This window comes from Triturus cristatus, chromosome 3_2 (assembly GCF_964204655.1).
Source record: "Triturus cristatus chromosome 3_2, aTriCri1.1, whole genome shotgun sequence".
NCBI lineage: Eukaryota > Metazoa > Chordata > Amphibia > Caudata > Salamandridae > Triturus > Triturus cristatus.
This window is the reverse complement of record NC_140584.1, coordinates 10079982-10092288: the sequence shown is the minus strand read 5'-3', so window position 1 is coordinate 10092288 and position 12307 is coordinate 10079982.

The following is a 12307-nucleotide window of genomic DNA, read 5'->3' as shown; positions in this document are numbered from 1 at the left end:
AGCCATCTTGCTACCACTTGCTCACGACACTGGATGGTGTTGGGCATTGATACCGCAATAGAACATAGCCGATTGGAACTTGAGGAAATAGCTGAAATTGAGAATCTGATATTAACAGACACCGCTTGTACAGAGGCAAAAAACCTTCTTGAAAAAATTAGTGCCACCATCTCTACCTTTAATACCTTTGAGTTGAATAAAAAAGTCACTAAAATACAGAGGGATATCAAATTTTACAGTGTTGACAATACCTACCCTTATCTCCGGGAGGAATTTTACAACACTCCATATACCCCACTCAGAACACGCACTTGGGGCAGATCGCGTAATAATCAGCGCGTTACCGTTTCTGTTTCCTCCAATACCTCATTGGAGGACTCAGACGGAGCCAGTACCTCTAACATCATTGGATCAGCCCAAAGACCCCAACCCCTTTTACCACCTGGTTTTTTAGGGCCAAGCCGCGGACGCGGCCAAACACAATCACGACCACGAAACAATCGCCAGTACCAACACCAATACTCAGGCGAGAGACAAACCCGCAACAGGTATTATCAATGGGGACCCCCTCAATGACTCCAGCTATCCCTACCAGTAACTGCAATTCACAAGATCCACTGACCATACCCATTTTCAATTTATCTAATCACATCCTCTCTAATGATGAGACTCAGATACTTAGTGAAGGACTTAGTTTTGTACCAACTGAACGTACAAATTTTCTTGATGTACAATCTAATCTACTAACATTCTTCCGTCGTATAAGACTAAAACAGTTCTTTTCGGACAAACCTTGTGATTCCAACAGCTCGGCCCCACGGTTTCATCCCCCCTCTAGCTTTAATCCCCCTTTTGCTTCCATGCCTGCTGAAATTTTAGCGTTTGAACATCTAGTCCTACAAGATGTAGTTGAACTAGAAACTCGGTTTGAATATGTTCCATATAACATATCCCTATCTGAAAAACAAGCCCTTAACAACCTTGCCAATAACCCTGAACTAATTATCAAACCAGCTGACAAGGGTGGGGGCATAGTGCTCATGGACAATCACAAATATGACTTGGAAATAAGACGACAACTCTCTAACAAAAATCATTATCTATAATTGACCAAGGACCCTCTACCTGCTCTTAGAGATAAAATATTAGCTTTGACTGGGCAAGCTAAAGCCCTCAACATCATATCTGCTAAAGAGTTTAACTTTCTAAACAATAAATTTCCCCGGACACCAGTCATCTACATACTTCCCAAAATTCATAAGAACTCCACGAATCCGCCTGGCCGTCCAATCGTGTCAGGTTGTGGTTCTATTTTAGAACCATTAGGGAAGTACATCGATGCCATTATTAAAGAGTTTGTACCCATTACCTATAAAAGATGCGATGGATCTCATCGTTACAATCGAGAATAGACCATTTGACAACAATTCCGAAATCATGGCAGGCTTAGATATCGAATCTCTTTACACAAATATTCCCCATTCTGAGGGACTTCAAGTTATAAGAGATCTCCTTGATTCGAGACCGCGCCCGTGGTTGATCCCCACAGACTTTGTAATGGATTTACTCAAGATTGCATTGGAGAACAACTATTTTCTATATCGCGACTCCTTCTATTTCCAAGTTAAAGGTGTCTCTATGGGCGCTTGCTTTGCCCCAAATTTCGCGATTCTGTATGTACACAAGTTGGAGAAAACCCATATTCTCACTTGTAACAACCCATTCCTTGACTGTATTTCTCTCTGGCGTCGCTATATTGACGACATCTTGGTCCTGTGGAGAGGCACTGCCGATACCCTTGATCAATTCATGATCTGGCTTAATCAGTCCCCAGCAACATCTTAACTTCACAGTCGAGGCTAAATGTAATGATTTACCCTTCCTGGACGTTACTATACATGCCGAGGAGGGCATTATCGGCACTCGTCTTTATCGAAAACCCACGGAACGGAACACTCTTCTTCATTACTCGAGTTATCATCCTCGTGCTCTCCGTGATGGTCTCCCCTATGGACAATTCCTACAGATTCGTAGGAATTGTAAATGGTGAAAAGACTATTTTCAAGAGTCAGATGTCCTATTACAAAAATTGGCAGATAGAGGATATCCCAAACGCCTTTTGACCAGAGCACGCAAAAGAGCGTGGTACTGCCCACGTAACGGCCTTCTCACTCCACAACCTAAACAAAACATGTCGCGCATTCCATTTGTTTCAAAATTCAGTCCATGTAGTCATATGGTCTCCAAAATCATCAAACGAAACTGGTCTGTACTCAGACAGTTGGACTCTTTTAAAGAACTTCCCCTTTTTTCTTACCAACGGGGTAAAAATCTAGCTACACACTTGGTTCATGCTATAACTTGGCCAACCAAATCATCTGACACCAACACCATTACCTCGGCCTGGGGCCTTCCCCCCATCATTGGACATTATAAATGCCAAAACTGTTCAGTCTGTGACTTGACACAAAATACGAAGGAGTTCAAAACAGGCACCAGAACCTATATGCTTAAAATCATGACGAACTGTAGGTCCCCCAACGTGGTCTACGCAATTACGTGCCCCTGTGACCTTACCTATATCGGACAGACAACTCAAATGATAAAACAGCGCATCATACAACATAAAAGCCGAATACACTGTAAAATACTGACTGCTCCATTGGTGAGCCATTACTTGGAAAAAGGCCACAATCCCACAGATATTGTTTGGCAAGTGATTGAACAGCCCACATTACCCGAAAGAGGCGGTAATAGGAAATTACTGCTTAACAAAAGCGAATCCAAATGGATGACCATTTGCAATTCTGTGAACGCTGGGTTGAATACCATTGATGAATGGAACAGTACCATTCTGCTCTGAACCCTCTGTCTTTAAATGATTCTCATATCTTCTTACCTCGGTCTCCAACATTGACTACATTAAGTGGACTTTCTACTATTCTGTCCCTTTCCCTAGCCTTTCCCCCCCCCTTTTCATAATTTATGAATAACTGTATATGCTATTTAATTTCTGTGGTATAACTGATGCCTTGTTATTTAACTATCGAAGTTTTCATTATTCCTGCCTTTTCGTCATTGTGATTGTTATCCCTGGTTTAAACTGGCTATGCTGGCAATGCTTATTTAAATGTCCTGTTACGTAAATTATTGCCCCTTATTTGTATTGTGTTCAAATTTATAGTCCTTTAATTGCACAACAAATTGCTCTTTTATATTTTTCTAATTATGAATCTGATCCACACTGTTGCACTTTTCTCTTCACTTCCATGCTCCTCTCCCCGATCTTTTTTCCATTTATATTCACTTCACTTCTCACCCGGACGTAATTTTACGTCGTAGCCACGCCCTTTTCCTGCATTGATTTTCTGACTCCTTCCCGTCCATTATTCAGGACGCCGGACTCTGGGTGACTTAGATGCCTTCACTGACGCTCTATTGACTAGTTTGTCAGGATACCTCGCGCCTTCATAGCGCCGACTAAGTATGAGGCTGAATTTATTGAATTAAGAATTGCTGCATTTATTGCGCCTTGGCTGCCCCCATTAACCACGAGTATTACCCTCGGCTTGTTCAGAACCACCTTATCACGTCGCTTTTTCGCCTCTGGAACATGTCCAATTGGTCCACGTCCAGACTTTCACTGAACCGTGCTCTCTAGTGTTTTTCCTCATTTAAGATTGATTCATGTCTGCTGATCTCACCTTGTCACTTGCATCGCCGTCTCCATGTCACGTACACTTTAAGCACCAAGTACAAGTTTGGGTTGTTCTTGTTCGTCATTAATTTTGCGTACAGTGCTGTAGCAACTGTTCCATTATCTTGTTCATTTACATTTTTGTATGTCCCTTTGTAAACTTTTCGTTCTAATACATTATGACTTTTCTCAATCCTATTTTTTCAGAGTCTTCCTTATCCTAACTGTAATGTCTTGTACATGCAATTTATCTGTCTGTGTTGAATGATACCAGTTGAGAATATTTGTTGTTTCTTTCATTGTAAATGAGACCCATAGTGTGAAAAGTAATGTTAACACTGCTCACCATTTCAACTTTAGAACTTGTGTTCTATCATGCAATATTACATACCAGTTTTTTTTAGGTCAAGCCTATAGCGGCAGCGAACATGCTCGCTCGCTCTGCGAGGCATGCAGTAAAGGAGCATGCAGTGGAAGCTCCGCCCTCTCTCTGCCCATATTTTTAATTGGCTCATGTCATTGTCTTTCGTAAATGCTGCCTTTTGATTGATTATGAGGCTTGTTAGTCCCACCTTATTATGGCAATTTCGTCAATTGTATCCTTCAATGGCTACTGGCCCCTTTACTTTAAGTGTTGCATGGATGTGTTGTTTAGATTGTGAGCACTATTTTCTTTAATAAGGTTCTCTTACTGCCTGTTAGAAATGGGGGTCTCTAGTTGGTAGGAGTAGGTACCTTTGACCAAGTAGGGGCCCTTGCTTCTAGCCACGGCAAGGGGGCTACACTCCTACAATAACCCCTGCTCACCCTCTTGGTTGCTTGGCACGAGCAGGCAGGCTTATCGAAGAGGCAGTGTGTAAAGCATTTGTGAACACATACAGTAATACAGTGAAAACACTACAAATGGACACCACACCAGTTTAGAAAAATAAGTAATCTTTACTAGACTTAACACAAGACCAAACGACAAAAATCCACAATACTGTAATCAAAAATAGTCTCTAAAATGATAGAAAATAGCTTAGTTCAATGTAGATGGGAAATGCGACACTTAACTCCTGAAGTAGCTTAGATGCGTCACGCAATACAAACAAAAGGGTCGCAGGGAAGGTGATGCGTCGGTTCCTTGCTTCGGGGGAGGTGATGCGTCGGTTCATTACTGCAGCGCAGGGGAGGTGATGGGTCGGTTCCTTACCGAAGAGGAGGTGATGCGTTAGGGACTGGCAAGTGTGTGCACTTTGCCAAGTCGACATGGCAGTCCCAGACTGCACACAGGATCTGGAATGGCAGGCCTGAGCCATAGTTTACAAGCTGCTCCTGTGAGTGGCACAACCAGTGCTGCTAGCCTACAAGCAGCATTTGATTTACAGGCCCTGGGCATACATGGTGCACTGTACTAGAGTCTGACAAATAAATCAAATAAGCCAATCATGGGGTCACTAATCCACTACACTATACAATAGGGAGAACTTGCATTTTGGCACTGAATAGCAGTGGCAAAGTGCCCAAAGCCTCTACACCAGCAAAAACATAGCAAAAACATAGGAGGCAAACGTGAAAAAATAGAAGGGAGACCCACGCCAATGGTACCAGGTCTAACACATGTCCCCTCCAGTTGAAATGTGAGGAGAACTACCCTACCTCTTGAGACTTCTCTTCACTAAGGCGGAAAAATCTGGACAGACCATCAGCATTAACGTGTTATGTACCAGGACGGTGTTCCACCGTGAAGTCCATCCCCTGTAGGGAAATGGACCACCTCAACAGCTTTGGATTCTCACCCCTCATCTGCATCAACCATCTGAGGGGCCTGTGGTCTGTCTGAACACGGATGTGAGTCCCAAACAAGTATGGTCTCAACTTCTTCAGTGCCCAAACCACAGCAAATGCCTAATGCTCAATTGCACTCCACCTCTGTTCCCGTGGAAGTAACCTCCTACTGATAAAGGCTACAGGTTGATCTAGACCCTCCTCATTCATCCATGAATGTACAGCCCCTACATGATGTTCTGAAATGTCTGTCTGCACAATGAATTCTTTAGAGCCTGAAGCACGGGCGGCGTGCACATGGCAGTCTTCAGGGCATCAAAATCTTTCTGACAGGTATCAGTCCAGTTCACTTTCTAGGGCTGCTTCCTGGAAGTCAGCTCTGTCAAGGGTGCAACGATGCTGCCATATCCCTTGACAAACCTCCTGTAGTAACCAGTGAGTCCTAAAAAGACTCTCACCTCTGTCTGGGTCTTGGGGGGGTCCCAAGCCGGGATGGTATCAATCTTGGGCTGTAGGGGTGCCACCTAGCTGCTCTCAACCTGGTGTCCCAAGTACACCACAGAACCCTGCCCGATCTGGGACTTACTCACCTTGATCGTGAGGCCTGCCCTACGCAGTGCCATCAACACTTCCTAGAAGTGGCGCAGATGTTCTTTCCAACTGGCACTGAACACTGCAATGTCATCCAGGTAGGCGGCATTGAAATCTTCCAGTCCAGCCAACACATGGTGGACCAACCTCTAAAAGGTGGCAGGGGCATTCTTTATCCCAAAGGGCATAACCCGGAATTGGTAGTGCCCATCTGGCGTGGAGAATGCCGACCTCTCTCTTGCCCCATCAGTTAGGGCAGTCTGCCAATACCCAGACGTTAAATCAAGCATACTGAGGTACCGGGCAGCCCCTAACTCATCAATGAGCTCATCAGCTCTGGGGATGGGGTGCGCGTCAGTCCTGGTGACTGAATTGAGCCCCCGGTAGTCCACACAGAACCGGAGTTCTGGTATGGCACCCGGTGCCGCAGCCTTTGGGACTAAAACCACTGGGCTGGCCCAAGGACTGTTAGAGGACAAAATCACCCCAAATGCAAGCATCTTGGAGACTTCCTCCTTGATGCGAGCTCTCACCCTGTTAGTCACTCTGTAAGTTTTATGCTTGACAGGAGGACTCTCCCCAGTGTCCACATCATGGACACGCCAATCAGTGATACTGGGAGTCAGGGAGAACAGATCAGAAAACTGTCCCAACAGTTGGCGACTGTCATCCTGCTGCTCAGGGTGGAAGAGATGTTTACACCATCCACTGACCCATCTTGCTCCTTCGCAGGGAGGAGGTCAGGAAGAGGCTCAGTCTCCTCCTCCATTCCATAATCTGTCACTAGGAGCATGCCCACTTCGGACCACTCCAAGTGGGGCTTCAGGTGGTCTACATGCAGGACCCACAAAGGGTTCCTAGGAGAACGCAAGTCCACCAAGTAGGTGACATCACTTTTGCGCTCCACCACCTCAAATGGTCCGGTCCACTTATCCTGGAGCACACAAGGCTTCATGGGGGCCATGATCCACACTCTCTGGCAAGGCTGAAACTCGATTAGAGTGGCATTCTGAGCGAGTTGCCTGAAAGGCCTAGTTTGATTTCTGAAGGCCAGCATGTAGCTATATACATCCTGGCAAGGTTTACTGAGAGCTTTCTCCCAGCCTTTATTTTACCAAACTCAAAGGTCTTCTTACAGGGTGACCATACAGCAGTTCAAAGGGGCTGAGCCCTAAGGACCTCTGTGGCACCTCTCTGTAAGCGAACAGAAGGCATGGCAAGAGGACATCCCACTTACGCCTCATAGGTTCCTCATGCCTTTGAGGGTCCGGTTGAATCTCTCAACCAGCCCATTACCTTGGGGATGGTAAGGAGTGGTGAACTTGCAGGTTACACCACACTCCTGCCACAGGGACTTCATATACTTGGATATGAACTTGGTATCACAATCTGACACCACCTCTCTGGGGAACCCCACATGGGAGAAAATCCCCATCAACGCACGACCAAACACAGGGGCCATCACAACCGGAGAGGGATGGCTTCCGGGTACTGGGTGGCATGGTCCACCAAGACCAGGATGAACCTATTGCCCATGGCTGTCTTGGGATCCAGAGGCCCCACAATGTCAATGCCCACCCTTTTAAAGGGGGTGCTGACCACAGGGAGAGGCTGGAGAAGAGCCTTTTGCTTCCTCCCACTCTTACCACTTGCCTGGCAAGTCTGACAGGTCCTGCAATGAGTATCTGAACTCTTGCGCATTTGGGGCAAATAAAAGTGGGTGAAAAAGCCTTTCAAAGGTCTTGTCCTGCCCTAAATGTCCTGCTAAAGGCACATCATGAGCCAGCCCCAGTAGGAAGGCTCTGATGCGCTGGGGTACCACCAGCACATGGGTTGACCCAAGCTCAGCAACCTTAGGCTCACTATACAGGAGACCATTCTCCCAGTAGATCCAATGTGATCCAGACTGATCACCTGCTGACTGGTTTGTGGCCTGTTGCCGCAAACCCATAGGGGAAGGGCACTTCCTCTACTCCTCGCAGAGCTCTTCCCTGGAGCGTCCTCCTTCCTTTTGCCAATGGGTCAGGTCAGGCAGGTCCCCCAGTTCAGCTACCTGTTCCCCTGTAGGTTCCAGGGCATCCCCCTCAAGGTCTGCCTCCTCCTGGACCGTGGGAACTTTGAGGGTGGGTTTCCCATGCCCCCTGCCTTGTCTCTTTAAGGCAGGCACCTGGGCCACTCTTTCAGGCTTTAGGTCCTCTTGAACACCCTTACTGGCTGCCATGGACCGAGTGGTCACACACGCCTACTCAGGCAGACCCAACATCTCCAAACGAGCACTTCGCTCCACCTTAGCCCAAGGGGAGCTCTCCAAATCATTTCCCACCAGACAGTCAACAAGCATGGCTGGCCTCACAGCTACTTGAAGGGTACCTGAGACCCCCCACTCAAAGGGAACCTGATCCACCTTGCAGTGGCTCTCTGTGTTGTCAGCGGCAATGACAGGGTAAAATGCATTGTGGATCACCTGCTCTTCAGACACCAGCCAACAACTGACAGCTGTCACACTGGCTCCGGTGTCTCTCAGAGCCTCCACCCCATGGCCATTGATGGTCACCCACTGCTGGTATTTCTTAGTGTTATCAGGCAGCTGGGTCCTGGGGATCACCTCACAGTCTCCTAAAGAGACTAGGGACATCTCTGCGGGACCCCACCCACCTTGGGCACCCATCTCCTCTCCCAGGGCTACACTAGCCATCTGCCAGGGTGGTGTACCAGTGGTTACTGTTTTACCTTTGTTGGGAAACTGAGGATCCCAGAAGAAGTGGCCCACCTGACTACAACCAAAACATCTCTTGGGACCCCTCTGAACAGGCTTATCTGTTGGGCCCCTGACTTCTTCTCAGGGGGAGGCTGGGAACCCTTCCATTGGTTCCCTTGGGGATTACTTTGGGGCCCTTTGTGGAACTCCCTCTGTTTACCCTTGTCCCCCCACTCTTCTGCTGGGGACACTGCACACCTTTGGTGAAGTCTCCCACATGACCCTTGTGGACCCGGGTACTCACCCAGCGGTCCGCCTCCTCAGCAAGCTTCCTAGGGTTAGTCACCTTGCTGTAAATAAGGTGCTGGCATAGCTCTGGAAAATAATTCCTAGACAAGTGCTCCCATGCAATCAAGTCATAGAATGCTTCAAAATCATTAACTTGGCTACCCTTCACCCAACATCCAATGCTCTGCAAAAAAAAGAGTGGTAAATAAACAGATTATCGCACTCCTGGATGAGATAAGTGTCTCACTGGTAAATGGGTCGGTGGTGCAATTGGGTGAATCCTCCTGATTATGAGGATATGATAAGGTATTGACTGCACTCCTTAAGTCGTAAAGAATGTCTCCCTTTTGCACTCGTGAGAAATGTGATAACAAGTCAACAGTCTTTCTTTGTTATTTGATCCTTTATTTGATCATACGCTTAAATCCATTAATTCTTCATGGTTAAGTCGTTGAAAAAGAAAACTTTCATTATTTCCAAGTAAATACATTTAACTTGATGCGATTCATACTGCCCAATGCATTTCGGGCTTATGAGCCCTTCATCAGGGGCTGTCAAGCTGAAAATGAGGAAATAGGGTATCAGAAGGTCTGTGTCATGCTCGTGAATCACAAAGTCCTAGTAACGTTGTTATCAGGAGTGTATGTGACTAGGTGATGACCATAGTGAAAAAAAGAACACGAAACAAATGAAGGTTTGTGGGTGGTGGGTGATGCGAAACTAGATGGGGTAGTGACTAAAACTTTAAAAAGACAACCGAGTGAAGGACATGTGGTGCACACACCCGAAGGAGTGATGAGACCGTAAGGAATTACTCAAACTGTGTCCCAACACGTGTAAATAAAGTTTGAAAAACTAGCGTCAACAAACTCACTTAAAAGAGACGTCCTGAGCGCTTGTGTGAGTCTTGGTCCGAGAACGAACTCGGGATTACTCCTAAAAAAAAGTAGAACATCCGTGTTAATCCCGGAGATTGCAGCGTGTAATAGAAAGATGGATATGGAGTCCTAAAATGCTATGGAGCACCCACTTACTTGATAAAGAAGCGTGTACAGGTTTTCAAAGTGCTCGTTCACGAGTGTGGACGGTGAATTTCCGGGTTCTGAATCGGAGAATCAATGAAGTGGAACTTCATTGGTTTAAATATTCACACGCGCGTTTGATTGGTAATGCGCGTGTGAAGAACTACAGTAAAGAAAGACTTGTAGTCCCGATGTTAACGGGTGGAAGAATCTAAAGAATAGCAATGTACTCTACAACTGGTGTAAAGTGTAAATCCGTAATGTAAAAAACGATGACGAGGTGTGAAAGAATGTGTATATGGGTTGGACCCAACTGGGGGAAGCGTAATTTCTAAGCTGAGAGCAACAAAGCGGTGCAGGACGCATTACGGGAGTTGAAATGCAGAGTAGAATGAGCAATGTCTCCGGGGTGAAAACACGAGGTGAAGTGAATCAGGTTCTGTGAAAGCGATGAACGCTAAGGTTGCCCGAGAGGTGTTAATTCCTGATGGGGCGAACTGCAAAAGGTCAAGCTCTGAATGTAGGACAAAGACTCGGGATAGTAAAAAGCATGGAATCGGATCGGGAAAGGTGCGAGAAGAGTATGAAATGGTGCGTAAAGGGTTGGAGGTGCTACGAAATTTATACTGGGAGGCAAATAAAAAAGTGTAATTAATGACTTCTATGGCTGTTGAAATAATGCTACAAGCATAGACACAAGATAGTACATGCATATTTAGGCAAAAAACATAATGATCATGTTCATTAAAATGCAACATACTCGTATGATAGTCTGGTAAATCGTTAGAAATAATCATCAAAATACAGTACAAAGTGCGATGGGAACTGCACGGGGTGTGTTTCATAGAAAGCAACTGAGGTCACAACGTTCATTCAGTCCTTTGGGACTGATGGAATCCATTTTATTTATCCAATATACCTCCCTCTGAAGCAGGTGTTGAGTGTTGTTTCGTCCTTTTTGTATGATGACTTGCTCCAGGATTAGAAATCTCAATTGGCTGATGTTGTGTTTTGCGATTTCAAAATGTTGAGCGATGGATGATTTGGCGTTTTTGGTTCGAATGTTGCTTTTGTGCTCATTGAGTCTGATACGCATTTTGCGTTCAGTTTTTCCAATGTACACCAGTCCACACGGGCATTTCAACATGTAAATGACGTTTTGACTGTTGCAAGTGGCGGATACTTTGAGTTTGATGTTGACTCCCTTATGTGGATGTTGAATGATGTTGCCTTTGATTATTGAATTTCAGTTGCCGCAGTTGAGACATGGGGTAGTTCCTCTGTATTGAGATTCAATTGCGATTTTTGGAGAGGTTAATATTTCTTTTAAATTCCTTGATCTTTGGTATGCAAATATTGGAGGATCGTTGAATGTTTCTCTGAAGTCTGCTTCAGTTGCCAACATGGGCCAAAATTGAAGAATCGTTTTCTTGAAGGTGTAACTTTGTACAGAATATTTAGATACAAAAACACTTCTGTTCTCTGTTGGCTTTTTTGTTTTGCTGGTTAGCAAGGAGTGTCTGGTGGTTTTATTAGCTTTCTCTTGTGCTTTATTGAGAATGACCTCGGGATATTTTCTTTGCCTGAATTTCTCCATGCATATTTTACTGCTTTCTGTATATGATGTGTCGGTACTTGATATTCTTTTGAGTCGTAATAATTGGGAGTATGGTAGGTGATCTTTTAGAGATGGTTGGTGAAAACTGTGATAATGGAGTAAGTTGTTGCGGTCGGTGGCTTTTGTGTATACTTGTGTGGTTAGACTTCCATTGATGTTTTCGATGGTAACATCTAGAAATGAGATGCATTGTTTACTGATGGAGTATGTAAATTGAATGTGATTGTCCACCTGATTCAGATCATCTATTAAGTTTTGCAATGTTGTTATAGATCCTTGCCAGAGTATAAAGATGTCGTCAATGTACCTTTTATACAGTATTAGATGCTGTAACCATATGTTGTTGTTTAGAATGAAATCTAGCTCAAATCTGTGCATAAAAAGATTCGCATATGTTGGTGCGGCACAATTGCCCATAGATGTACCTGAGCACTGTAAATAAAACTTGTTGTCCCATTGAAAATAACTGTGATATAATGTAAAATGCATGAGTTCCATCAGAAAAACTTTCAGGTCTGTAGGTTTATCACTGTGGATTAGAAAGGATTCAACTGCCTCCATTCCTTTGTCATGTGGTATGGATGTATATAGGGCGTTTACATCTATGGTACACAGTACTGTGT